Source organism: Ambystoma mexicanum, chromosome 2p, assembly GCF_040938575.1.
Source record: "Ambystoma mexicanum isolate Mex_15411 chromosome 2p, UKY_AmexF1_1, whole genome shotgun sequence".
NCBI classification, from domain to species: domain Eukaryota; kingdom Metazoa; phylum Chordata; class Amphibia; order Caudata; family Ambystomatidae; genus Ambystoma; species Ambystoma mexicanum.
In genome coordinates, this window is record NC_090923.1 from 414,804,125 (window position 1) to 414,829,370 (window position 25,246).

General features: G+C 45.6%; 1 long non-coding RNA gene across 1 annotated transcript in view; it reads left to right on the plus strand.

Annotated features, from left to right (window-relative positions):
* The first annotated feature begins 1,634 nt into the window (after positions 1 to 1,634).
* Positions 1,635 to 25,246, plus strand: part of LOC138566446 (uncharacterized) — a 44,533-nt gene continuing 20,921 nt past the window's right edge. The window contains exon 1 of the long non-coding RNA XR_011301937.1: positions 1,635 to 1,702. This is a non-coding gene — a long non-coding RNA (uncharacterized lncRNA). The remainder of the gene's footprint in view (positions 1,703 to 25,246) is intronic.

Below are 25,246 nucleotides of genomic sequence, written 5' to 3' on the forward strand. Positions count from 1 at the left end.
TTCATTGGTGCGCATCAGCATGCCCTTGTTGGTGATGACCAAGGAAGATGTGAAGAGTGACACATTAACAAAGATGGAAAACAACGGAAGAAGAGAAACAGACAGAGAAGTAAAAAGAGGGGGGAATTACTTCTCGAGCGAGACAGAAGGATGAGTGGGTGAAGTACCAGCATACCAAAGAATGATCAGCAAAAAATGCATCTGAAAGGAGAAAGCAAAGAACTAGCTAGTGCTTGCATGGTGATGGATGACATCATGACTGCCTGGTTGCTTGAAGGTGATAACGGAAGGACGAGTACCGAGCACAGCACCATTGTGCAAGATAGAGATACATTGCAAGAGAACAACAGAAGAAGACATCGGAATGCAAATAAGAGACATGGTGAAAGGAAGAGCCGGACTAAGATAGCGGTGCGCAACATGGTTCCAGCAGTAATAAAGGTGGCCACTCCCTGTGATCAGAGGAAGTACGTAGGGAAGTGAGTGTGGTGGAACACAGAAGGGGAACACTCCTATATGTACTGTTGATCAACAACAATGCAGAAAATTATGGACACTTCAAGGAATTGGCAAAGATATGCAGACCGGAAGGAGGTGAATGTTGGTTGGTGGTGTGGTCGACAAAAGTCGACCAGAGGGGGGACTGAAGAGGGAAAATGGAGACCAAATCCATGCCCCCGCACCCCAAGCGCCCCAGCGCACCCATGGGTGACAAATATGCTGAAACACACCCACTTCACCAACAGTGCAACTTCTATGCTACATTAGAATCAATGCTGCAATATCAGAATCTACAAACACAAAAATCCCTGTTTAAAGGCTTGCAAATGCCTATATGAATTAACATGGTCTAAATGCACAGTGTAAAGCGATGTTTCAGGAAAATTACAGCTAAGTTCATTTCACTCACTGAACACTGAACACTGGCTGCGGGAGCCTTATCAACATTCCTCGCAAAACAAGTCCGACTTGCCAAGGCCGCAAATTCAAGATAAAACTACTTTCTGCAGACAGACATTTTTTAATTATCCACAAATGCGAATAAACCACGGCAACCCAGTGTGCTTTTTTTTTCTTTCTGGGAAAGAAAGACATTTTCTCAAGGACACGCACAACATTGAAACATAACTTGTAACAAGCCAGGGCCAGGTGCGAACTGCTTGTCCAGCTAAAAAGTTATGGGAACAAAGTCACATTGCAACATAATTAGAATTAGGTAATGGGGGCTGGCACAGCTAAATCAACCCACTGACGCAGGAGGTTAATATCCAATTATCAGGCTCTCTATAAGGGCTACATATGTAACCCACCACTCTGCAGCCAATAACAGGAGGAGATAGGTTTCTGGGAGCTGATCCAATTCTGTGAGGTCAGCCTGCAGTGTGATTATAAAACTTACTTGCAAGACAGCCCCGGGGAAGACGGCGCCTGAACTCACGATGCTTTTCTTTGGCTTTTTTCTCTTCTCTGTGCTTAGAAATAAAGCAGTTTGAAACATGATGCTGCCTGCTCGGCACTCTGTTGCATTTCTGGGGGCCATATGGGAGGTGTTGGGGCCTCCCATAGCTGGTGAGGCTATGGCTGCTGTCCCCCCACTGCCCTGGGGGTGGGGGGGGATCCAGCTTCTCCCCGACAAGAATGTTATGTTGAGGGGTGCTCTTACGAAGAAGTGTTTGAGATTTTACAACATAAATCTCACGCTGTAAGTATCAGAAAACATATATTACATTTCCCATAATGGATGCATCAGGACAACTTAACAAACTGCAATAACACAGTAGAACTACGGGATTAATTCAATAAGCGAATACAGAGGGAGACCAAAGTTGACATTGGTTGGTAGAATCAGACTCTGTTTGCTATCATATTACCTTTATTTAAGGCTTTTGTGGGTAAAGTTAAAGAAATGATTGGCTCAACAGTTTGATATTCAATTGAAACGGGCCATTCGAAATGTTAATTTATAAAGAAATCTCAAGCCTAAACAGGCAGAAACCTCCCTTAGCAAGATGTCTAGGCCTCGATATGCCAACCCTCAATATTGCAGTCAAGGTTGTTCTCATCCTCAACTGAGAGGAACCAGAATTGCCTAAGGTTTCCAAACACGAACAGACTACCGGTAGGAAAACCTGGTACATCCATTTGCAGCTAGTCCCAATTCTCCAAAATTCAGTCTTGTGAATAATGACAATTATTCACAACAGGGTATGACGGAAAATCATGATTCTATAATTGAGATGGAGATGAGTAGCATGCATTTTCTTTTCTTGTCTAATTTTACAGCAGCACAAAAAAAGTAAAAAATGATCATCAAACGACTACACCCACAACAAGCGTTCTGGGTGTAGTCGTTTGAATTGATCGATTTTAGGGAGTTCTCCAATGCCCTCCCCATGTTAGTCCAATCCACTTCCGTGAGGGCATATATTTAAAGGATAATCCAACATTTCCTACTCTTTTAAGGAGGGTCCAGTCAAAACGGAGCCGTTCACACTTCATGCAAGAACGTCAGGAAAGCAACAAGCCCAAAGATTCATTTCAGAAAATGAAGTCCCTCGTCAAAGGCAGTCATCTCTTCAAAAGACGCTCTGACCAGTGGTATCTGCAGGGCCTGAAACAACAGTCGAAACCAAGATTTTGGGAAGGGAGAGGAAGGATAATACACCCCTCTTTCTCATTAATATAATCACGACTTACTACTTTCTGTTGTGTTCTATGGCATGTCACTGAGGCTTCCTAGTAAAACGTTGCACAAACTCTCCTTACTTTGCCTGATAGGTTGAAAATAAAAATTATGAAAAAGCAAAGCTTTAGTATTTAAGAATACAATATTCTTCCTGTTCCCAGCAGTCTCTTCCGTAGGAGGAAATGGCTGACGTCGGGAAGAGCTACCACACTGCACTTGTTGCTAACGGATTTACGCACCATTATCACACCCCTAATCATATCAAACTCAGTAAATCATCAATACGGGAAAATGTTGAGTTAAGCAAAGTACTTATCTGCCATGAGGAAGCTCTATGAAAACATCGGTGCACAGAGCCATCAGTGCAGGGCTGAAGCCCATGAAAAAGAAACTAGCACAGGTGGGGTCGCTTATGTCTGCACAGAAGGAATGCAGCAGTACAAAGAGGCACAAGGGAGCATGCAGAGAGAAAAGCATTTACAAAGCCTCAACAAATGCAACCAGAGCACAAAAAAGAAAAGCAGCTGAGAATCGGAGAGATAAAGGGCAAGACGTGCTCAAGAAGATAAGAAAGGCGTTTCTCAGAGAGGAGCACAACTATTTTAAGAAAGAAAAGGGAGTGCAAGTAACCTCATATATCCAATCCTGGGGAGCCGGCAGGCAAAGCTGGCCCCCCATTAAGGCCCACACCAAGGCTTCTATCGTGTCTGGCCTGTCCAGCCGTGGCCAGTGTGCCGTACTTCCCCCCTGCATTTCTTCGTCTGCCTGCTTCATGCTCCCTCATGACATGCCACCGTGGTTGTTCGCAGCACAATTTCTGTCTGTGGAAAGTCGAATCTGGGTGTTTTCGCAGTGCTGTTGCGTTAAAAACTAGACCTTTTTCCCTCTTTCTAGGAAAGTCGAATCTGGGTGTTTTCCGCAGTGCATGTACTTCAACTTAAACTCCTGTTTCTTAACTTGCTCTGTCTCTGCACAACCTACTGCTGACCACTGTTGGTTACTGTTGGGTCTATTGGTTAGTGCTGTGGTCAATGGCTTCCCGCCTCCCCGTAGGCTGTTGAGCTCTTTTTTCCCCTACCCCCTGTCTTTCACCCACGTTGTTCCCTGCATCCCCATGTGGTGTGTTACCTGCTTGTGATTCCTGTGTGCCTCCTACTGTGTGAACCCTCCCCTCCAGTGAATCCTGTGTTGCACGGCTCTGGGCTGTGCTTAGTTTCCTCTCTCACTCTCTCCTCTTTCCCCCTCGCACCCTCTATGGTGCTCTCAATTTCTCCCATCTTCTGAAACTGCTACTCCATCTCATATCCTATCCCTCTTACTAAGTCTGCAAGGAAAAGGGTCAAGAAGGATATCCTTGTCTCCAACCCAGACCTGCCCATCACTGATACCTACATCAGCGCTACCTCCAGACAGACTTTCACCGACATCCTCTTTGTCCTTCCCTCTCCAGACCTGGGACCCCTCATATGGTCTCTGTTCTCTCTTCTTTCTCCTGATCTACCATTAATGGCGGCACCCGATGGAAGGTCCTCTTGGCCACCTTCCAATCCTCCATATACATCATTAATGTCTATCTAAATGGTACCGTCATGGTCCAGGGCTCTCAGCCAAATCTTCTCCTTCTGGACTGGGGTCACTCCTTCTACCTGCTCTCTGGCCTCTTTGCCACCTCCTTCCTCCTCCTCTGCCTTCTCTCTGGCACCCCCTCCTCCTCCTCTCTGGCCACTGTGCCAGCTCCGGCTACTGCCATCTGGATGCCTCTGACCTCTCCTCTAGGCTCTTCTATAACCTTTGCAACTCTCTCTCTCCCTTTTCATTCTACCCTCTGATCCAGCACACTCTGCCAGACACACATTGGATGTTCTCATCTTTTCAGACGCCCCCCCCCTCACTAGCCCTCTCCCTATGCCTCTCTCCTGGACCAACCACTTTCTGCTCTCCTCCCACCTGAAGGTTGCTGACCCACAGGAAAAGCCCACCCCAGCACTGCCACCTGCCTTCTCAGCCATTCAGCCCATTAAGGGAGTGTCAGTGGCCGCTTTTGCCTCCACTTTCTCTGCTACTCCTACTCCTTCGGCTGACTCCCACTCTGACACAGCCCTTGCCAACCTGCATCTTTCTATCTCCAACAATCTGGACATCCTTGCCCCTGTCATGAGGATCCATCTGAAGCCTACATCCAAGTGCAACTCTTGGCATGACTCTGACTTCACCTCCCTAAAATGTAAGTGCAGGGTTGCTGAGCGGAAGTAGAGGCCATGGGGTGCCTCCTCTGACAAAATGGTCTGCCGCCTGATCAAAAGACAATACAACCTCTCCGTCTTCTCCAAAAAGAGGGTCCATATCAAGCCCACCTCTCTGTGGCCTCTAACAACATGGTCAAACTCTTTCAAATCTGCAAGGAGCTGGACAATTCTACTGCAGTTTCCACCTCCCCCTTTCCATCCAAGTCCCTCAGCTATGGCCTTGCACTTTACCACTAAAACTCAGGACATCCTGTTCTCACTTTCCTCTTCCTCTCTATCTCTCCACATCTCTCAGGCCCCCTTTGGCTTCTTCTACCCCTCCTCTGCTTCTTTCCTCCCTCTCTCCAATAACACCTGATGATGTTCCTAGACAAGTTCGATCTATGAAAGTGTCTTCCAAACAAGTGCTCCTGTGCTCTTCCAGAACTATCAAGGACCACACTGATTCAGCCTTGGCCAATTAATGTAATCACTCTTTCGCCATTGGATCTTACCCCTCTCTCCTCAAGCACTCCCTTGTGCACCCCCTTCTGAAAAATCCTTCTGCAGATCCTACCTGTCTCGAAAACTATCGACCGATCTCCATCACTCCTTTCCTGGGCAAGCTCCTGGAAAAGCTGGCCATCTCCCATCTAACCATCAACACTGAATATGTTGGTTATCTACATGACCATCAGTCTACCTTCAGAGCAGCCAGAAGCGAGGAAACTGCTCTGCTGAACACCTGTGAAGATCTGCTCTCTAACCTTGACTTCAGCTCTCCCGCTGTCCTCATCCTCCTTGACCTCTCCTCTAACTTTGTGTCAATCACATCATCCTGATAAATCCTCTCAGGGAGAACCTGGGCATCACGGATCAGGCTCCTTCCTCTTGGACCGACTCTCACAGGTCCCCTTCAGTCCTTTCTCTCCACCACCTCTCTCTCCACTTGTGGTGTCCCACAGGGCTCTATCCTCTCACCCTGGCTCTTCAATATCTACTTGGCCCCTTTGACCCACCTGATGTCCACATTCTCTTCCAACTTCCAGTGTTAAACAGATGACACACAGCTCTCCTTCAGGCTTCCCTCAGCCTCCTATCCTTCCTCACTCATTCCTGACTGTCTATCCGTGATTCAGAAATGTTGCGCCTCCAATGATCTCTGCCTTAATGCCAGTAAGACTGAGATTATGCTGATTGGGACCCCAGCTCCCTCTTTCCCTCTCACATTATGCCTCCCTCCTTGGGCCATCTTTGACTCCTCTCTCTCCTTCTCTCCTCACATCACAGACCTTGCCAAGAAGCCTCACTTCCAGCTGCACCATCTCAGAGGTATTCTATCTTTTCTCACCTTCCCCCAGAAGCTCATTGTCTCCAGAGCTCTGCTTCCCTCCATGCTGGACTACTGCAGCAGCCCCTTTCTCAATCTGCCTTCCTCTAGTCTTCGGCCCCTTCAACTAATCCAGAACAGGACTGCCAAGACGTATCCTTGACCTCAAGCCCAGGGACCACATCTCTTCAGCCCTGAAATCTCTACACTAGCTCCCGGTGGCTGAAACGATGATGTTCAAGACCCTTTGCATCACCAACAAGGCTTTCTGGGGCCAGGGCCCACACTATATCCAACTCTCTCTGTCTAAATACCTTCCATCTAGGGCTCTTCGCTCAGCTACCTCAAACTCTCTAAGGGTCAGACATGTCTCCAAGCTGAGAGTGAGGGGTAGATCTCTCCTCTGCATATGCCTCCCTCTGGAACGGCCTCCCCGCCCCTCTCAAACTTGAGCCGGACCACCTGAAGTTCTGGAAGCTGTTCAAGACTTTCCCTTTCTCCTCTGCCTTCTCTCTCCATCTTCCTTGCTAACCTTCCTGTCTGCCTACCCTGACTGGTCTCCAGGTACCTTCAGAGTCTCACAGGGTACCAGGCCCCTCCATGACCAGTCTTACTGTACTGCTTCTGGGCCTACTGTGCACTGAAGGGCTGTAACTGTAACTCCTACTGTCCCCTGACCTCCATGCACTTACCTAGAGCTGCGCTGCCCTGGCTGCACTTACTCCGAGCATTGGATCCTTGACTAAACTTTCCCCTTCCATCTCCCCTGCACTTACCCCTCTTCCTTTCCTCCTTTGCACTTTGTTGTCACACTTGCATGAAACTAATGACACAAGGGCTAGTAGGATTGTTTTTCCTGTTTTTCCCTCTGTCCCGCACTTCCTTGTCTTGTGGCGCCTAGAAACACTTGTGTACAGATGCATTATAAATACTAAATCATATCATATCTCCTCAAGGTAAGTGCTGCCTCGCTCTTTGCATTGGCCACGCACCCTGCATTCTCACAAGCCTGTCTAACCTCTCCTTTGCCTCCACGCCTACGGCCGCGCTCATTGCACAATTCTATCTCTGATCCACTACCTCACTTGGATCTTCGTCCTGGGTCCTGCCTGCACAGCTTTGTTGCTGCCACGAGCGGGCCTCTCCTCTTGTGTGCTCCATGAATCCCCACCTTGACTCTCTTTCATCATCTTTGTCCTGATCCAGATCATTGACATGTACACGCATCATTCTCTCTATGCTCTTTACCACCCTTCCTATTTGCTGCTCCTGGTTTCCTACAAGGGCCTCTTGCCATGACTATATCAGTTTTGCTTCATGACTGCTCCACTACCTGTGAGTCAGTTCTCAGTTGCTACCTGCAGCCACCTACTATCCATTAACCTTACTCTGCTGCCATGGCTTCCAAGGCCTATTTCCTTGGTCCGTGATCTGATGTACCGTCGTTGTTTTACCCGTGCTTGTAATGTTCTCTGTAATTATTGCAGTGTTTTTGGCATTCTATCTCTGCATTCGTGTCACTTCGCTGCTGCCTGCTTACTGTGATAGTACACTGTTATTTCTTGTATTAGATGTTGGCATTCTATCTCTGCAGCCCTATTACTTCGCTGCTGCCTGCTTACTGTTATGTCAGGTCTGCATCACCATTTTCCCCTCCTGCACTTCCCTTGCCCCCTCCACCATTTTTGTTTTTCATGTTCAGCACTTGCACATTCCAAATTGTCTCACGACATAGTCATAATGTTTTTGTTTTCTTCCCTCTACCCACTTCCTGCACTTCCCCTCCTCTTCCCCTGCTCCCATACTATATCACTTACATGTTCCGAATGTTTCAATGCCTTTTAAGAAAGTTTTTGTTTTGTACCTTCCTCATCCCTATTCCACCCCCCCTTGTCTTGATGCGATTTACTGTGATTTTCCCAAAGCTGAAATGTTTGAAGGAGAAAAGGCCGAGAGTTATTTTACTGAAAATAACTTTCGGTTTTCTCTCCCCCGTACATTTTAGACTATCCCCTTGCCCCCAGCCTCTTACTTACCTGTGGGCAGAGCACCTCCTTGTGTGCCACCGTCTCCAGCATCCCTCTGCAACGCCGGTCCCTTTCAATGCGTGCATGGGAAAGGGCGCCGCAGGAACTGCTTTTCCTTATTTTATTTTTTAAACTTTATTGAGACAGGAGCAGGCGACACCCCGCTACCCGCCCTCACATTACAATGAAGAAGGGCGTGGGGGACAACCCCGCGTCCCCAATGCCCTTCTTCATTGCAATGGCATATTTGTTCGAATTTTTAGGCTATACAAGATTGTAATACAGCCTAAATTTGGTGAAATATGCCATACTTTTTTTTAAATTCTGTCTTTTTGGACATTTCCCTTGATGCACCTTGAAACACAATTTCTGCTGTGTAGTGCACATTACAAATGACAAATAAAAAACAAATTAAAAGAGAGAGAGGAAGCTGAGAATAGCGATGCTCCATCATCAGGAGAAAGCTACAACGGTGTCCAGATCACGGACGAGTCAGTCAGAGAATTCGACCCAGAAGTGCTGATGCATTGTGGATCATCAAATTGGGAGCGTTGGCAAAGACTGCAAAATACTTGGGCAATTGCTTGAGGGCGCCTATAGGAAAGGAAGCTCGGAACAACCTCAAAACAGAATGTCAGAGACTGCATTTGCCTAAACATATCTTCCAGCCTGGCCCCAGTCCTGGCGAATCTTGGTGAAAGATGCCCCAAATAAAATAACCTCTATTGCCACCTGGACCATAACCCACTTGATACACACAAGCTGGAGTAGGGAAAGAAAATGGCTGAATAGGCTTTTGGAAGGAAAAGGTTCTCTGGAAGAGGAGCGTAAATGGGATGTGGCACTCTCATATTCCTCCAAACATTCTACAACGCATACTATGAGGTGATCTGGAAAGGCAGGAATTTCAATTACTTGTGATGATGTTTTGAGATATAAAACTTACCACCACAAAGAGAAAATACTCAACCCAACAATTCCAATGCACATGTCTGTGGAAAGCCACCAAACACATAAGCATGACCAATTTAGTTAACGCCTACAAAGAAAGATCTGCATTATAAGGCAATGTATGTAGCATTGAAAGTATCAACACCACATACCCACATACCCACATACCCACTCACCCCTCCTCCCAGTATTAGGCAAGATACCAAGGGATGTCACCTATGTGGAAACCCTCCAAGTTGGTTGTGATGATTTGAAATGGACAACATGTAAAGATTGATCGTATGATAAAAGAAGACACAGAGCGGTTCACCAGGAAAATGTGCCCCCTGAACTAGATCTGCTCAGCACACAGGATCCAAACTCCTCTGTATACACCAGAAAACACATGAAGTCCAAGCCGAGTTGTTGGTCTTGACTGTACTGGGGTCTACGATGATCCAATTAGCTATTTGACTTCTACAGACCTTTCTGGAGTCCATCAGCACCTGAAACCAACCAGGCCATCAGCTGTAGCTCATTGCTGAGAACCGAAGGATGGAGCCCTTCCCTTGGACCCCTTAGAGTGGATAACAAGCATTGGCAACGCCAATATTTTTGGCGTTTGTTGTTTATTACATTTGAACTTTCAGTAAAGAATGCAACAAATGCTTGGGGAGTATCCCTTGAGGATCGACCTGTAAAGGAACTCCTGATTGGAGAACATTATAATAAATGCTTGAGCCATACACACCAATTAATTCCAAGCACTTCTGCAAGTTAGTGTTTGTTTGCAGACACATAACATTAGTGATGAGATGATAAAATAATGTAAGTTCACTGCGGTGGACAGATGTCTTTTACTATGCATAGCACCAATGTTATGTGACTGCAAAAAGTAAAAATGTTTAATCATTACAAGTAATCACTGCACATGTAGGACCTGTTTAAGGGATCATGGTGATCGTAGGGGTGAGACTGGATGGAGCAAAGTAGGGTTTGTGCAGCTAGGGTGGTGGGTTAATGGGGGGGCAGGCGTTGGGAAATCCGATAAAATGTTGGACGAGGAAGGCACAGGCTTGAGTAGGGTAGTCATTGGGGGTAGTTAGGTCTACTTTTTCAGTATTGAATGTCGATGTAAGAGCATCAGTGAATCATTGCAGCACCTTACTCCTACTTCTTAATCAAAACCCCTTGCGCACTAGCTAGATCAGCCTGTAAGTGATATGGGCATCCAGGAGACACTCAGAGATTCAGAGCTGCGATTGTTACCATGACGGGGTGTTGCTAGGTCTGGAAAAAATCTGGGGCTATTCTAATGTAGGGACTGTTGAGACTCGGGGATAGCTAGCCTTTTAGTTGTAGCCCCTAAGCTTCTACCCAGGGCTACAACCAAAAGACCTGGGAGCTATAGCCCCCTGAGCCCCCACTAGCAATGCCTCTGTTACCATGCCACTTGTTGCACTAACAAAGTGAGTCCCAATGCGGACTGCACAGAAAAGCAGACCGACATACCCACTGCAGCATCACCATCAGAAGCAGGCAGCAACAGGCATGATGCAGTATATTATTAATACTGCAAGGGGAATAACCAATGCAGCAGGGGAAACATATGCTACACCCAGAGTTAACCTGGTGAGTGGGTGATAATGTTGAGGCACCCCTTCCTCTCCAGTAAGACACGAAAAGAAGCAAATGCTGGATGAATTGGTTGCTCACATTTAGACGCTGACTGAGGGAGGAGACGAGGTAAATTTAGAGGCCTCAAATGCCTCCACCCCGGCACTCGTGCATATGTCCACTTAGAAGAGAAGTAGAAAAACGAGCAATCCTCGCATTACTTAATGTTAATGAACGTAAACATTGTGTGAAGTAACAATCGTTGTTTTACTCTGTATTAAATACATGTCCAGAGAGGTTTGATTGCTCCTAGTCCACCAAGGCATATACAACATCAGAGACAAAAGGTCAATGAATGGACGCAAATATAGTTGGATTGTGAGCTGCAGTTCTATGCAACTTTTCAAATTGTCATTGTGAAACCATCTCAACAGCCACAAACAATTGAGACACCTCTCCACCGGGTTACAAAAATGGTGCGCAATAGTCCCTTTTGTTCGTGTTTTAGCAGACGGGAATATAAAGAAATGTCACAACACCCAACCCCCTCGAGGGTCATTGGACAGAGGCACCCGAAAACAAATGGCCATTCCGCCTAATTTCTCTTAGACGTCGGGTTCCATCTGAGTAAGGTTTGAGCCTTTCCTCTTAAGATAGGTGGACAACATCTCTCAAGACTTCTTTATGCGGACGTCCTTGTTTTGTTCGATACTATGCAAGTTGGTTGACAGAGGGCCTTGGATAACCTCTACGGTTACTTGTCTTCCAATGGGATGGCCTTGAACTTCGCTAATACTAACATCCTAGTATTTGGTCCTCCTGGGTTCACGACAGAGACCTGCATTCAAATGATTTATTGAGAAGCAGCCCTTGGCTCAGGTTAATGAGGTCTTCTACCTAGGAGCACTGATCAGCAACAGGTGGACCTTCCCCGACAGACAGCTTTGAAGGCAAAATTTAGAACTCTAACAGCCCAGGGTCATCTGGTCCACAGGAAATGTGGTAAATGTTCGCTTCTTTCGGTTCTTTCATTCTACAAATCTAAAGTAACCCAAGCCTTAATGTATGGTGCTGAAGGGTTTTTAGGCACCCCGTGGGAGCTTTGGCCTTCACTGGAAGAAAGCTTTTGGCAGAAAATACTCAGACTTCCTCATCTAATCCCTACTGCCGTTATTAAATACGAGCTGGGATTCATCTCGCTACTTGAGAGGTTGATGTGAAAGTCACTGGCGCTGTATAGAAAATGCATGCTCCCTCTCCCTGCTAAGCCATATTGAGTCCTGGGAGAAGATTTAAGGAAAGATAGTAACGCCTTATTAACCGAATGGAGGAAAGGATGTCAGAGCCACTTGATACACTTGAGAGCTAATCTGGATGAACCGATTAACAATCCGGCTAAGGTGTGAAATGGAAGCTCGGGCAGGATAATTTGATTAAGACTCAAGAAGACAACAATTCGTATAAGCTCCACACGGCAATGAGGGACGAAAACAAGCCCAGGGGCTCTCTTCCAAAATATCTGGTCACATTCCCCAAGAACTGCTATAGGAATCAATGTATGCGCTTCAGGCTAAACCTTTTACCCACAAAGCAGCTTCTGCAGCTTTATAAACTAGTTGACTTCTTGGAATGTCGCTTGTGCAATAAGCCTGGGGTAAAGGAAACCCTGAAGCATATTGCATTTTTCTGCTCAGGTCTGACTGATTTAAGAACTAATCACCTGGGAACATGGGTTGCGGACTCACAACTCTCCTCCGAGTTGAAAACAGCAGAAACCTTTTTAGTTTAATACAATACCTAGAAGAGGTATTTGAAAAGAACAGGATTGGAACATGATCATGAGAAGTAGTCACCGCTGGATTTCTAACGCACATGACCAATGCTGTACGTCTGTCTATGTTGTCCGCTCTTCTCTTTGTTGACAAAGGTTTGTAATAAACCAAGAGTCGTAATAAAAAAACAAATTAAAATAACTCCGCCTAAGCAGGCACCTTTTGGAAGGCCCCACGCCATAAATTGCTGCATAATAATACAAATGCGAGCCAGCATGAAGCTACCTGAAAGCAAGTTGGGGGAAATAGTTGGATGAAAGCAGCATTTCCGCCTGTTAATAGGCATCGCCAATAGCGCAGCAGGGTCATATTTCTAAATCATTCCCGCGCCAATGAAAGAACACAGCCTTGCCTTTAGGCATCACATGACTCTTGTGAACCGGCATGCAAAATGCTTACCCACAAATATTATGCTAAAACATGAAAGGCAACTCAATGATGTGCCACCTCCAGGTAAGAACCCGGATCTGCAAAGGTACAAGCGGGAGCACCACGTGGGTTCTCTTGCTGGTTTGTCACAGCATTCATTTTGCAAATGTGTAAAGCTGTTTGTTTGTCCTCTGCTTCGGGAGAAGCGAAATCCAAATCAAGTGTTGTAAGACAGAGCAGTCACCATCTAGTTCCCCTGAACAGACACACCACGAAATGGTTGTGCACAGTCAGAAAAGCACGCAGCAGTGTCATGAACATTTTTCAACAGCCACGCTTTTCCCCATATAAAAGTGTGCTCTGCCGTCACACCGACTTAAAATATACAGTGCATGGCCTGTTCCTTCAACTCGTTTGGTTCTCTGGTTTTAAATAACATTTGCACAAGTCCACCGACCCGTTGAACCCAGACAGAACTTCGTTTGGCTGAGATCTTTCTAAAATCGCACATACTGAAGTGGCGCCTGATCTTATAAAATGAGCGTAGGCCATATATGAGTCCAAACGTTCACCGGCTGCTGTACAACCCACAGCCTCTCACAGCAAAACATGTATAACCAACTGAAGACATGAGATCACTGGGAACATAGTACTTCCCTGCAGGGATGAGACTGCAGTAAAGGTTAGTACATTAGGTTAAAGGGACACAGAGACATCCACCTGCACACTCTCTCTCAGGTAGCTCACTTCCCAACTCACATTCAAGGAACACTCAAGGGAACACACGCTCTCAACATTCTAGTCCAAACATTCCACGGCTCACATGCTCACAGCACAGACAGGAGGGGAAAAGCACGTTACAACAATCACCAATTAGCTGTGCCTGCACCCAGATCAACACAGGAAGCATTGCAATAATGCGATGCATGTTTCGTCGACTCTGTCGACTTTCAGGAAAAGCGGGCACAGGTACAATGAATACATGTTCTGCACTCCCCCCCCCCCCCCCGAGATAAAACTGGTATCATAGTCAAAATGAAACATTGCCCACTCACGGATTGAAAACGTATTTCGTCATGAATAGAATCAACACTATGACCCATCAACTCCTCAAACATTAAAACCAAGTAATGCATTTTCCCCCTATCGATTTCCCAATTTGAGCAACGCCAACGCATAAGATTAATGCATTATCCCACCTGCAATTTCTTTTCGAGATAAGGTGACAGAAACATTTTTTGTTGTTGTTGTGTATCAGTCAAAATGTGACTTTTCACAAAAAGTAGAAAAAGTGATAACATACATTATACAAAATGAATAGGATAAAAAGCGAAAAAGGAAAAAAAAAGAACAAAAGAAAAATTATCCAAAAAATAAATAAATAACAGACAATACAAGTGCTTTATTTCATTAAGTAGCCTGCCGTTCACACAATTCCACAATGACTTTTCAGATGCCACTCTAATGTTACTTTTTATTTCACAACAGGTGCTCTTTCATGAACCCTCCGAGCAAGCATGTCCTTCTCCTTTCAGACCCTGCTTCAGCCGTCCTTGGTTACATGCTCTTCACCTGTACTTTGCACTGTCTCTACAACAACATGCAAACGGTGATCGATTGTGCTCCTAGGTATCCCAACTCCTTACAGGTGGGCACCCTTTGGCAGCTGTAGCGCAGGGCCCAGGCAAAGTGGGCTAATGACTCCAATCCTGGCAGAGAAGTCAAAAGGACCATTACTGCAACATTCCTGAAGGAACCAATAAACGGGATGAAGAATCTAAGTAGAAAGCAACACTGAGCCACGGAAACCCTGTTCTAATGAGAGGATTGTTCAATTGAAATGAACTGCGAGCATGCCTCGCCAGCACCCGCCATTGTAATTCACAACAAAAAATCCCCCAAATTAGCTCCTAAAAGCCTACTTACCTTGCTGACAAAGATATTTTACAGGGAGCCCCTCCAGCCCTCATCACTTCAGCTTAAATGCTGAAGGTTAAGGGCCTGATTTACAGAATTCTTTGCACACTGAAAAGTGACTGTGCACAATTTTCAGCACTCAAAACTCCTTTTGTCGATTCATGGAACGGACTTTGCGTGCATTTCTGGGACCTTGTGGTGGGGCTTTGTAAAGGTCCATCATGTCTTTGCATGCAGTCGGGTGCCCTGCGCGAGACTTGGCCTACGCAAGTAAATAAATAAGGGGCGGAACATGCATAATACCCATTGCCTTGAAACTTGTTTGGAGGTTCTAGCAATGGAACGCAGCTACTCAGGAGACACAGGAGACCGTTACTTCGTCTATAGTGGAACAGCCACCCTCTGCGACCGAGCATACAGCTTCGAGAGGGACGCACATGAAGCAGTGAGGGAGGAAGGGGACACCCGCCTAGCCAGCCAGATCAGCCGAATCAACCCTAGCGATCACTGGGGTAACAGATGTCGCAGCCAGATCGCCCTCACATGCAGCCAGCTCCTCCTCACATATTCCCCATTCCCTACGCAGAATGAGGAAGAACAAAGATTTACGTGGGCATGTTGAGGGATGGACTACGCAAAGGAATCGCATACCCAACAATGCACCCAACAATGCACAAACACAAGGATATTCATGTATCTGACGATGCAACTTCACCTCGGGTGAGAAAGCATTAAAAGCTCAGGATCCTACTGCCACATGAAAGGACCTGCAAAGTCTCAATCGCATAGGAAACAATGTGCAAAGGTAAGGTACATTCAGGAATGTAGGGGTGCCAGGCATGCAGGTGAGGTGCCAATTGAAGTTAGAGGTGCACGTACGCAGATTAGTGGGGTGCAGCCGTCATTTATGGGGGTTTGCGCGCAGATTTACCGCGGGCCGACTTGAGTTACAAGACATGGAATACATTTTATCGGGTTGCGCGGACCGTACGCAGTGTCATCCGGGTGCTGCCTTCATTGCGGGGGATGGGCTGCAGTGGTGACAGGGTGCTTGATGGCAGGGATGTGGACTGCGTAAAAGGTTGATATATGTGGCTAGATCTGCTTTGCGTGGTGGCATGTCGTTGGCGTTCCAGCCACTTCTTGCACCTAGGGTTACTTTGTGGTTCAAATTCCATGATTAGGCGGAACACGCATAACATGCCTTTGCATGCAGGTACGCCAAAAGTGGTGTTACGCGCAGGAGTAATTTTCGACTTGTATTGGCTTTTCTATAAACCGGGCCCTAAATCTTTTAAATGAAAGCACTCTAACTCCATCTGGAGCCAAACACAACACCCTCATCATGTGTAACATCAGTAAAGCTCGGCATTCAGACAAACTGGCCTTACAGAAAATCGGCGCTGCTAAAGTGCATGTGCCCTCAACCACTCCTGCACAATTTAACAACCCGGACTGCATGGCCCTTCAATGCGAAGAAAAGTCCTTTCCTCATAGAACTATTAACACCGGAATACATATGGGCAAAACGCGACACGGAGCACCACAGGTTCAATCCCGTGTCCGCGCTTAGAAACCTCTGGGTATTAAGCCCGCTATAAATAACCAACCAATCATAATATGCTCTGCTTGATTGTTTCATGACCTTACTGCAGAAGCGATACAGGCGTCCAGGACCCAGCGGGCAGCGAGTGCTTAACAAACAAATTAGAGATGCCCCACCACTCTATTCCAGAAGAGACCAAGGCCACGGAGGCGTCGGGTGTTGAACCAGAGACACGCAAGTCAGAGGAGGGGCCGGAGAAAGCGGGCATGGACCGAAAGGCGGGAGTGAGGGGCTGGAAAACCCCTCAGAACTGACTATGGTGTCAGACGGGAGCTGGTCAAAGAGGGAGGGGGGGCGGCAAGTAAAGCTGCGAGGCCTAAACCAAAACACAGAAAATGAAACTTACCAGGAAGTAATGCACCCGAGGCACGGAACCTGGGCCCTCTCTGTCATTACTCAAATATCTATGGGAAGCTCAATGCCAAAGTCAACCACATAACAGAGGCAGAAAGAACACAGATGGAGTCACAAGGTGAAAAAATGTCCCTACGCCTGAACCTCGCCAGGTCAGTAGTGCAAGGGGGCTGATCTACCCCAGACCCCTGCGCCGCACCCTCCGTGCAACCTGTGCGCATCTTGGGTCACCTGAAGGCATTTATTACTGGGATACTATCTAAAATGTTTACATAAATGACAGGTACCCAGACAGACCATGTTTGGCATTGGAGAGGTCTGGCTGGGGAAAACAGCAGGCCTAGCACTGGGGAACATCGATGGAGGCTCGACCTATCATCCAACTGCCAATTGGACCACATCATGTTTTACAAACCCTCTTTGGTTCATATGGCTGTAGAACACAGAAAAGTAGTACATTTTGTACATTTTCATCCCCCAAGCATTATCGGTTGCCATGACAATCAAGTATTCTGCTTCCCAACTCTCCTTCTATCTCTCTGACTGTGCAATGGTTTCGGCAATTTCACCAAAATCAAAAAGTTGGCCACAACAAAGGGACTATCTATGGCCAGATAGAGGCTGGTGAGACCCTACAGCTGGGTTGGACGAAAGGGGGTGACTCTCACTCAGCTTTTCTGCATCTTGGCCTGTAACATAGTCCTGTCCATCATCTAGAATGGGGTAAAAACGTACATGACACTTCTGTCCCATCTATGAAGAAATGCACTTTTTTCCAGTGTGCCTGAGTCAAGATGCCAACTGTAAACCTGTTCAAGTGGGTGTTAAACAGCTCCACCTGAAATGGTCCCCATTTGTTTTGTACCACTAGAAAAACCTCTTGTAGTTGTCATTTGTCAGACTCTATTAAATGTCGGAAAAAGTAATCTGACACCATCTTGTTAGCCCCCCCCCCCCCGAAAGAAATTCTGCCTGAACCATATTGTGCTTAGGAAGGCAAAAATCCCCCAAACTCTTATACAGGTCAATTACATTCGTGACCTTGTTCCCACTAACGTGTTGTTGTATCATACAACTGAGGCGTTGTCCTTCAGGCAGGAAACCTGAACTTGCAATTCATGAGGAGTTTCAGAATTGCAAATTAACCTGCAAGAACCTCTAAACAATTTTATATGCAGACGAGTCTCCTGGGGAGACCACCTCCCTCAAGACCAAATAGAATCATGTCTTATGCTCAACCTAACACAGTGGTCGAAATGTACGAAAAGAAGTAGTGGAACTATGTTCCCTGCTGGCCTGCACCCACTCCCCACAAACCCCATCATCACGTCCCCTCCCACACACAATACACACCACCAAACACTTGCACTTGCTGTTTAAGGGAACGTTCAGTGCAGTGTACTGAAAGGCACGTTTCAACTTCTTCCTACACTTTTATTTGAAAACGAAACCATTCCAGAACAGTTTCTTTAAAAAAATAAAATTATAGGAGCTGTAAAAGGTAATTTAAAAAAGTAGAGGAGCACCGGTCCGGACCGCTCCCGCTGCCTTCGACCACTGACCTAACAGACTCACATCTCACTCTATGAGTAGATCGGGGGTGGAACCGAAGATTGACCTTCTGTTTCATGCTTCCATGTGCCACAGTGACCATAGCCGCTTGCCTCTGACCTCTTCTGAAAGCAGGACCACGTTGCAACAATCGGTGCCTCTATAAAGATGGAGAATCTTGAAGTGCCGGAGGGCTCTGTAATATAAAGGATCACACAATGACCTGGATAGAGGCCGCCAGATGGATAACCTGGCCACCTGCTGCAGAGATACCCTCCCTACTGATCCTGAATTATTTCTTTATCAGTGCCACTTTGGGCACTAGAAGTTACAAAGTAGAGTTCTGGCAGTTGGCAATTGACCCTAGGAACTGTACTCACTGCTGTGGTGTTATTAATGACTATTCCGTTTATGTATTACAAATCCTAACTCCTGTAATATGACAACCATCTCCTGCGCCTTCTTGCAAGTCTCCTGGCAACATTGGGACAAATGCGATATATCATCCAGATAAACAAGAAGCTCAATACCCTGGTACCTGTGATGACCCACGATAGGTGTAGATTCTTTGTAAAGCACCAGTCTTCCAATGATAGCGCAAATGGCAAAAAAGACAATCAAAATACTTTGTAGTATATAGTAAATAAACAGCCTTATCTGGGGTGGTATTGGTACCGTAGATTTGGCATCCTTGATGTCCAGGCAAACAACCAATTGCCTGGTCTCAAAACCTTTTTGTAACAGTAAAATCGTCACAATCGTGAGGCAGTGATAGCACATACGTTGATTGAGATACCTGAATTTGAAGACCGGGCAAAACCCTTTGTCTTTCTTTCAGACAATCAAAAGAATAAGGGTAATGCCTGCTTCTACACCCTGGTCCCTGAGGCAAAGTAAAACAGTAACATGGAACAGAGCACGAGGGATGACCCTTTACATTTAGTTTATCATTTTCATTATATTGATAAACCGTTCTTTCACAATAGTTTCGCAAATATTTATTATACATTTTCATAAAAATCAATCAATATAAAAATCAATTTCTTTAACCCAAATCGCAATAATACATTATATCATTAATAAGCAAAAGTCATCAATAATTGTTTTGCTCACACAACCCTATTCACTACCATTTATTCATTCACTCTCATTCTTTCCTAAATATATGCACCACACTGCATAAAAAATGTGACCGTCTATATTAGTCACCAATAGACATGTTCTAATATTTCACAAAGTCTGGTTCCCTATTTCGTTTATCAGGTAACACAATCTGTATGTAGATGTTCCCACAGATTTTTGTAGTCTACACCTGTTTCGGTTGCCTTCACGGACTCAAAAACAATGCTGTCCGTTTAAATAACGCAACCTTCGTCAGGACCGTGAGCAGGAATACTTCTTCCTATTCTCAATGATAGGGTGAGCCAAACTGCCTGCACATTGGATTTGATGGCAGGTAGTCTCGATCCGGGAATATATCCCACAATCGCCTTCAGGATTCGACCTCAAACCTCAAGTCTCACTTGCGCTTGATAAAACAAATGTCCTGGGGATCCCAAGCTCATTGTAGAAGATATGAACTTTCTCTGGACCACTTGCACCGTCTGTAGAATCCAGGGATCCTAAGATCTGTTTCAACTTTTCCACAAAGTGACAAATGCGATTCTCCACTGGTAACCCAGAGTGAATTCTCCCCAATAAAGGAGTTTATACTCCCTAACCTTCTACCATGTCATCGTCTTTTGCATACTCAGGTACAAGGAAACAAGGCAGGCTTGGATTTATATGTAACACGTTTTTTCTGATGTCATAGTGGACATAGTTCCCTTGACTGCAGCAAATCTAAACACGGCCAGACACATGCCCCTATTGCTAACATCCTTTGTAAAGACTCCATTGGAACATATCTTACTCAGACAGACCTGTGCTTTCTCCAAAGAGGCAAATGTGGACATAGATTTCCCGACGTCCTTTTCCATGACATCACCAAAATCTACCTTCTGTGTTCAGCCAGTGCTACAAGACCCAGCCAACTGCTCAACTTTGGATCAGTCTGCATCAGGAAACCCTTACGTTGTTCTTGTATAATTGATGAGTCTGCATCACCCTCAACCCCTAAGGCCCTTTCTGGCTATGCACTAATCAACTCGGGATGTAGAGAATCTTGAGTCTTCTGGGCCTCTTTGGCTGCATCAAATATACACACTAGTAGACTTGCACTATTAAGCATTCGTTCCTGGACCCCATGCCTCTGCCTTGTCTATACCTTTTAACACATCCCTTCCATACTTAATAATTTTTGGATTGACCACTGGAGTCACCAGAGAGTTTCCTGCATCACAGTGGAAGGGCACTCAAGTCTCATTCTATTATTTTCCTGGCTGAGGGATCCAGTTTATTCCCAATAACATCATATGCAAAAGTCTCTACATGCCCAAGTGGTCTTCATTCAATTTTGTTTGGATGGGCCATCCGATCAGGATTGAATAAAGCATAGTCCATATTAACCACCTGGCTGCCAGTCAAAGGTGTGTTTAGAAATGGGATATTGCAGATCAAAACAGGATCCTGAATGTCCAGACCTGAACTATTGTCAGTAGAAAAATCAGAAATGGAAAAGCTCCACCAGTGATTGGAGGTAATGAGTTCATGTGTCATTCAGCCTGGCCCTCTTGGCCGCTATGTAATCCTGCGACAGAGCACTCTTAGTTGAGGCACATGATTTAGTCATGTCTTTGTCAATGGACTTATCGACAGAATGTGAAAACAAAGAAATAATATGAAGCTGGGTAGCCCAAAAAGGAAATACACCAAACACAGGTTACAAAGGAACATACAATGCTCTTTATTTTATGTTAAACAGTTACAAAAAGTCAAAGACAAATCAGATAGCTATCAGCCCCCTGTACAACACAGCGAACTCCAGCGTGGTTCGGTGTGCTTAGTGAGTGGTAATATTCATTGAAACAGTCAGGCTTTTATATGATTTTCAGTCTGCTCTCTAGCCCTACTGCGGGTTAACTATTCCATAAATATATTACTAATCTAGGGTTCGTGCCAGGTTCGCTTCTAATTTGTTCGTCTATATATATCTGGTTCGTCTTTGGTTTACACATCAACAAGTCAAAATGGCAACAGTGTATTCTCTAGGTTTAACATTAAGCCTTAGGACATAGTTTATACAATGTAGTTAAATAGGCGTTCCCATTCAGTTATTCAAATGACATTGCAGTTAATATATGTTCATAGATCAGTTTCGTTGGCACAGGTAATCCATTACACACAGGTTAGCAAAGGACAAGGTCTCAGTTCATGACCCTAACAAGTGGCCTGCAGGCAAGTTACATATTAGCTGTACACAGGGGTCATGACGGCCGTGTTCTATTCTGAATGACATCGTCCACCATTTTAACTCACAGGGTGACTTTACAGGGAGAGAGAACCTAAAATGGCAGTTTACATTGATTCTAGGGTCAGGACCTTGCAACACGAATTTCTTCACAAGTAGCTTGTTAGCAGCTTGGCGTAGGCCATTATACATATATTCATGGCAATAGAAGGTACGATATAATTTCCAGTTTGACAAACCCTCCTTTTGGCCTATGCCAAGTGCTAAACTACTTCTGATCTCCTTGCAAATAACTCCATGCATCATCATCCATACACCCTGAATCAATGTCAGAAATATTTATTGCCATCAGATCGTTTATTAAAATCTCTTTCAGTACATTTTCTTTGGCGGTTTTATCCGGGGCATACAGTTTATGTCCTATCGCACCTATCACCTGAGCGCAGCATCCCCCTAGCATCGAACATATACTAGGTAGACATTGGATACAACAACAAAGGAACAACAGAACTCCCAAAATGATCAGCAAGACTCAAAGCACTTTCCAACCCCAAGATCACAAGAAGTCCCAGAACCAAGCGCTAAGATCTCAGTTTCCCTCTGGAACATGCACTTCTGAACTAAGGACGTGCAGATTCTGTATTGCCTTGAAGATAGTTGGGGAGGAATCTGGTATGAAAACACAACAAGCGGACCCCACTAATTTACATACTCCACCATGTTCAGCCAGAACGACATCTAATGCCATTCGGTTCTGAAGTGCTACTAATCTGATCGCCTTCTGCTCTAATGTCATGTTATAGAATATATATGTGGTCCGGTTGATGGTTCTCTCCAGTACTCTCACTAGTCTCCTGATGTCTTCGGAATTCGCTATCTGCCCAAAGAATGGATGGAATGATTTCGCTACATCTCCCAAAACCTGTGCCGGAGTGTCATCATTCTCGTCCCGCCGTGGACGAGCATTTGAAACTTCTACAGTACTTGCTATGAACACCCCCGGTAATAGGATTCCTAGATAACAAGTTCCCTGCCAATCCCTGGGTGACCATGGAAATGCTACATTACCGCAAAGTAAATAGACAGGTTCGCCTACATACAAAGGTCTGTCTTCCCCAGTCAAATTTGCAACGTTGGCATAACCTTTAAAATCCCTCATTGACCGAGTGCCATTCCTCTGTATGCAGAAAGAAACTGAATTGGGGCTATGGTTAACAGTGTAGGAAGGAGGCATGGCGTCCTTATTGCCTATCGGAGCAATTTTAAAGGAAATCAAAGACTAGAAAGGACGAGACAATCTATCAGAAGGCCTTATAGAAGCAATTTTGAGTCGGCAAGAAAGACAATAAAGGATAAGTTTCTTCAAAGTACCAAAGGCCTAAGACAGTGACTATTATAAAACCAAATATTATCATAAAAACACAGCAATACGTTTTCGGGGCCCAGGCATTCTTTCATTGTCCCGGCTGGTCACCCGATCATTTACAAGTCCAATACGAGCGGTGGTGGTAGCAGGCATTGTAGTCTTCAGATGGAAACCCCAATGTTCGTTGCTGGTGACCCCCCGGTCGCGCGACTTCTTAGTCCTTTCACAACCCTAGCCAACAGAATCCCCTTTTCTCAAATTTGGGCAGAAAGCAAGCCCTCGATGACTCTTTTCCTTCTCTGAATGCACAGCCGAACTGTGCCGTAAGTCTATCAGATGCACAGCAAAACCGTGCCGTATGTCTATTTTCTTGGACGCAGATTGTACTTTGCTGTTCCTGGTACTGATTGATCCGGAAACAATGTGTCGTCACTTCCCGTTGGAAGCAACGTATCAGGAGCAAATACAGATGCAGATCCTGAAGCAACGATTTCTGGAAGCAAAACTTTTGGAGAGTGTGGAGACAAAATGGCGGCTTCCCCAAGCCTCACGGCCTCAGAGAGATTCTCCGACACACTCTTGGCGCTTTTTACTGCTTTGGGATCGTTGGTTGCAGCGTTAGCGAGGGGTTCTGTTTCTTCTGTAACGTATGGCACTGGGTGAGGAAGTTTCTTCAGATGCAACGCGTGTATCCACTGACGTCGGCCTGCTACCCGCGTTGCAGTCTGGGTGACCAGCAGGACTTGGAACAGGCCCTTCCAGTGGGGTGCAAGGCAAGTGGATCGCTCAAAAGCCTTTACAAGCACCCAATCCCCAGGCCGTATGCTGTGGCCCGGGCCCTCGTATCGCACAGGTATAGCTTCTCGTACCTGATGATAAATCAAATACATGTTTTTAGTCAACTGGCTACAATAATCTGAAAGTAATACATTTTCGACATTCTTCAAAGCTTTGCATTCAGGAAGATTCCAGATATTGACATGGCTCCCCATTACCACCTCAAATGGAGAGAGCCCAGTCTTAGTTTGAGGGGTTGTACGCATGGAAAATAACACGATCGGTAAGGCGTCCGGCCATTTTAGTTTGGTGCCGGCACACGTCTTAGCGAGCTTGTTCTTGATGATACCATTGTGTCTTTCCACTAATCCGGCGCTCTGAGCATGTCTGGCCAAATGGAATCGTTTGTCAATTTGCAATGCCGCGCATATCTGTAGAATTACAGCAGCAATAAAATGTGGACCATTGCCCGACCAGATAACTCTCGGCAAACCGAACCGCGGGAAGTACTCTTTTAACATGGTTTTCGCAGTGGTCATGGCTGTAGCATCTTTGACAGGGAAAGCCTCGACCCATTTACTAAAGGCACAAACGACCACAAGGACGTATTTTAAATTGCTACACCATTCCATTTCAATAAAATAAAAGTGGATGAATTCAAATGGGACAGAGGGGGGCCCAAACCTTCCCCTTGGAGTTGATGTCCCCTTTCCCACATTGTGTTGTAGGCAAATCATGCAGTTCTGGACATAGCGCTGGGCAATTTCTGAAATCTTGACATTTGGCCAAACTTTATCTAACATTTTCGTAACCTGCTGGGCACAAACAATGTGTAAGGCCGTGTGCCATGACGACCATCATCATGACATAGGCGTCAGGTAGCAGCCATTTCCCTTCGACCGTATCCACCCAACACCCATCATCATCAAGTTTCCCCAAGCCTTCAGCCCACCTCTTAGACTCTTCCAATGTAGCATCAGCTTGGATATCCCATATAGACCCAACACCCTCATCCATTGCATAGGCATCTACAGCCTCCCTTGAAGCATACATCTCCGTGAAGAGATCAGTGGCAGTTTGTCTAGCTATCTGATCAGCGAAACCATTCCCTTTTCCAATATCATCTACAATCTTTCGATGTGCTGCACATTTCATGACCGCTAACTGAGTAGGGAGCGCAAGCGCTGAGAGCAGTTGTACTATCAGGGAGCCATGTTGAATCTTGGTGCCATGCAAAGTTAAAAACCCTCTCTCTGACCAAAGTCTCCCAAAGTTGTGAACCACCCCAAAGGCATACTGACTATCGGTAT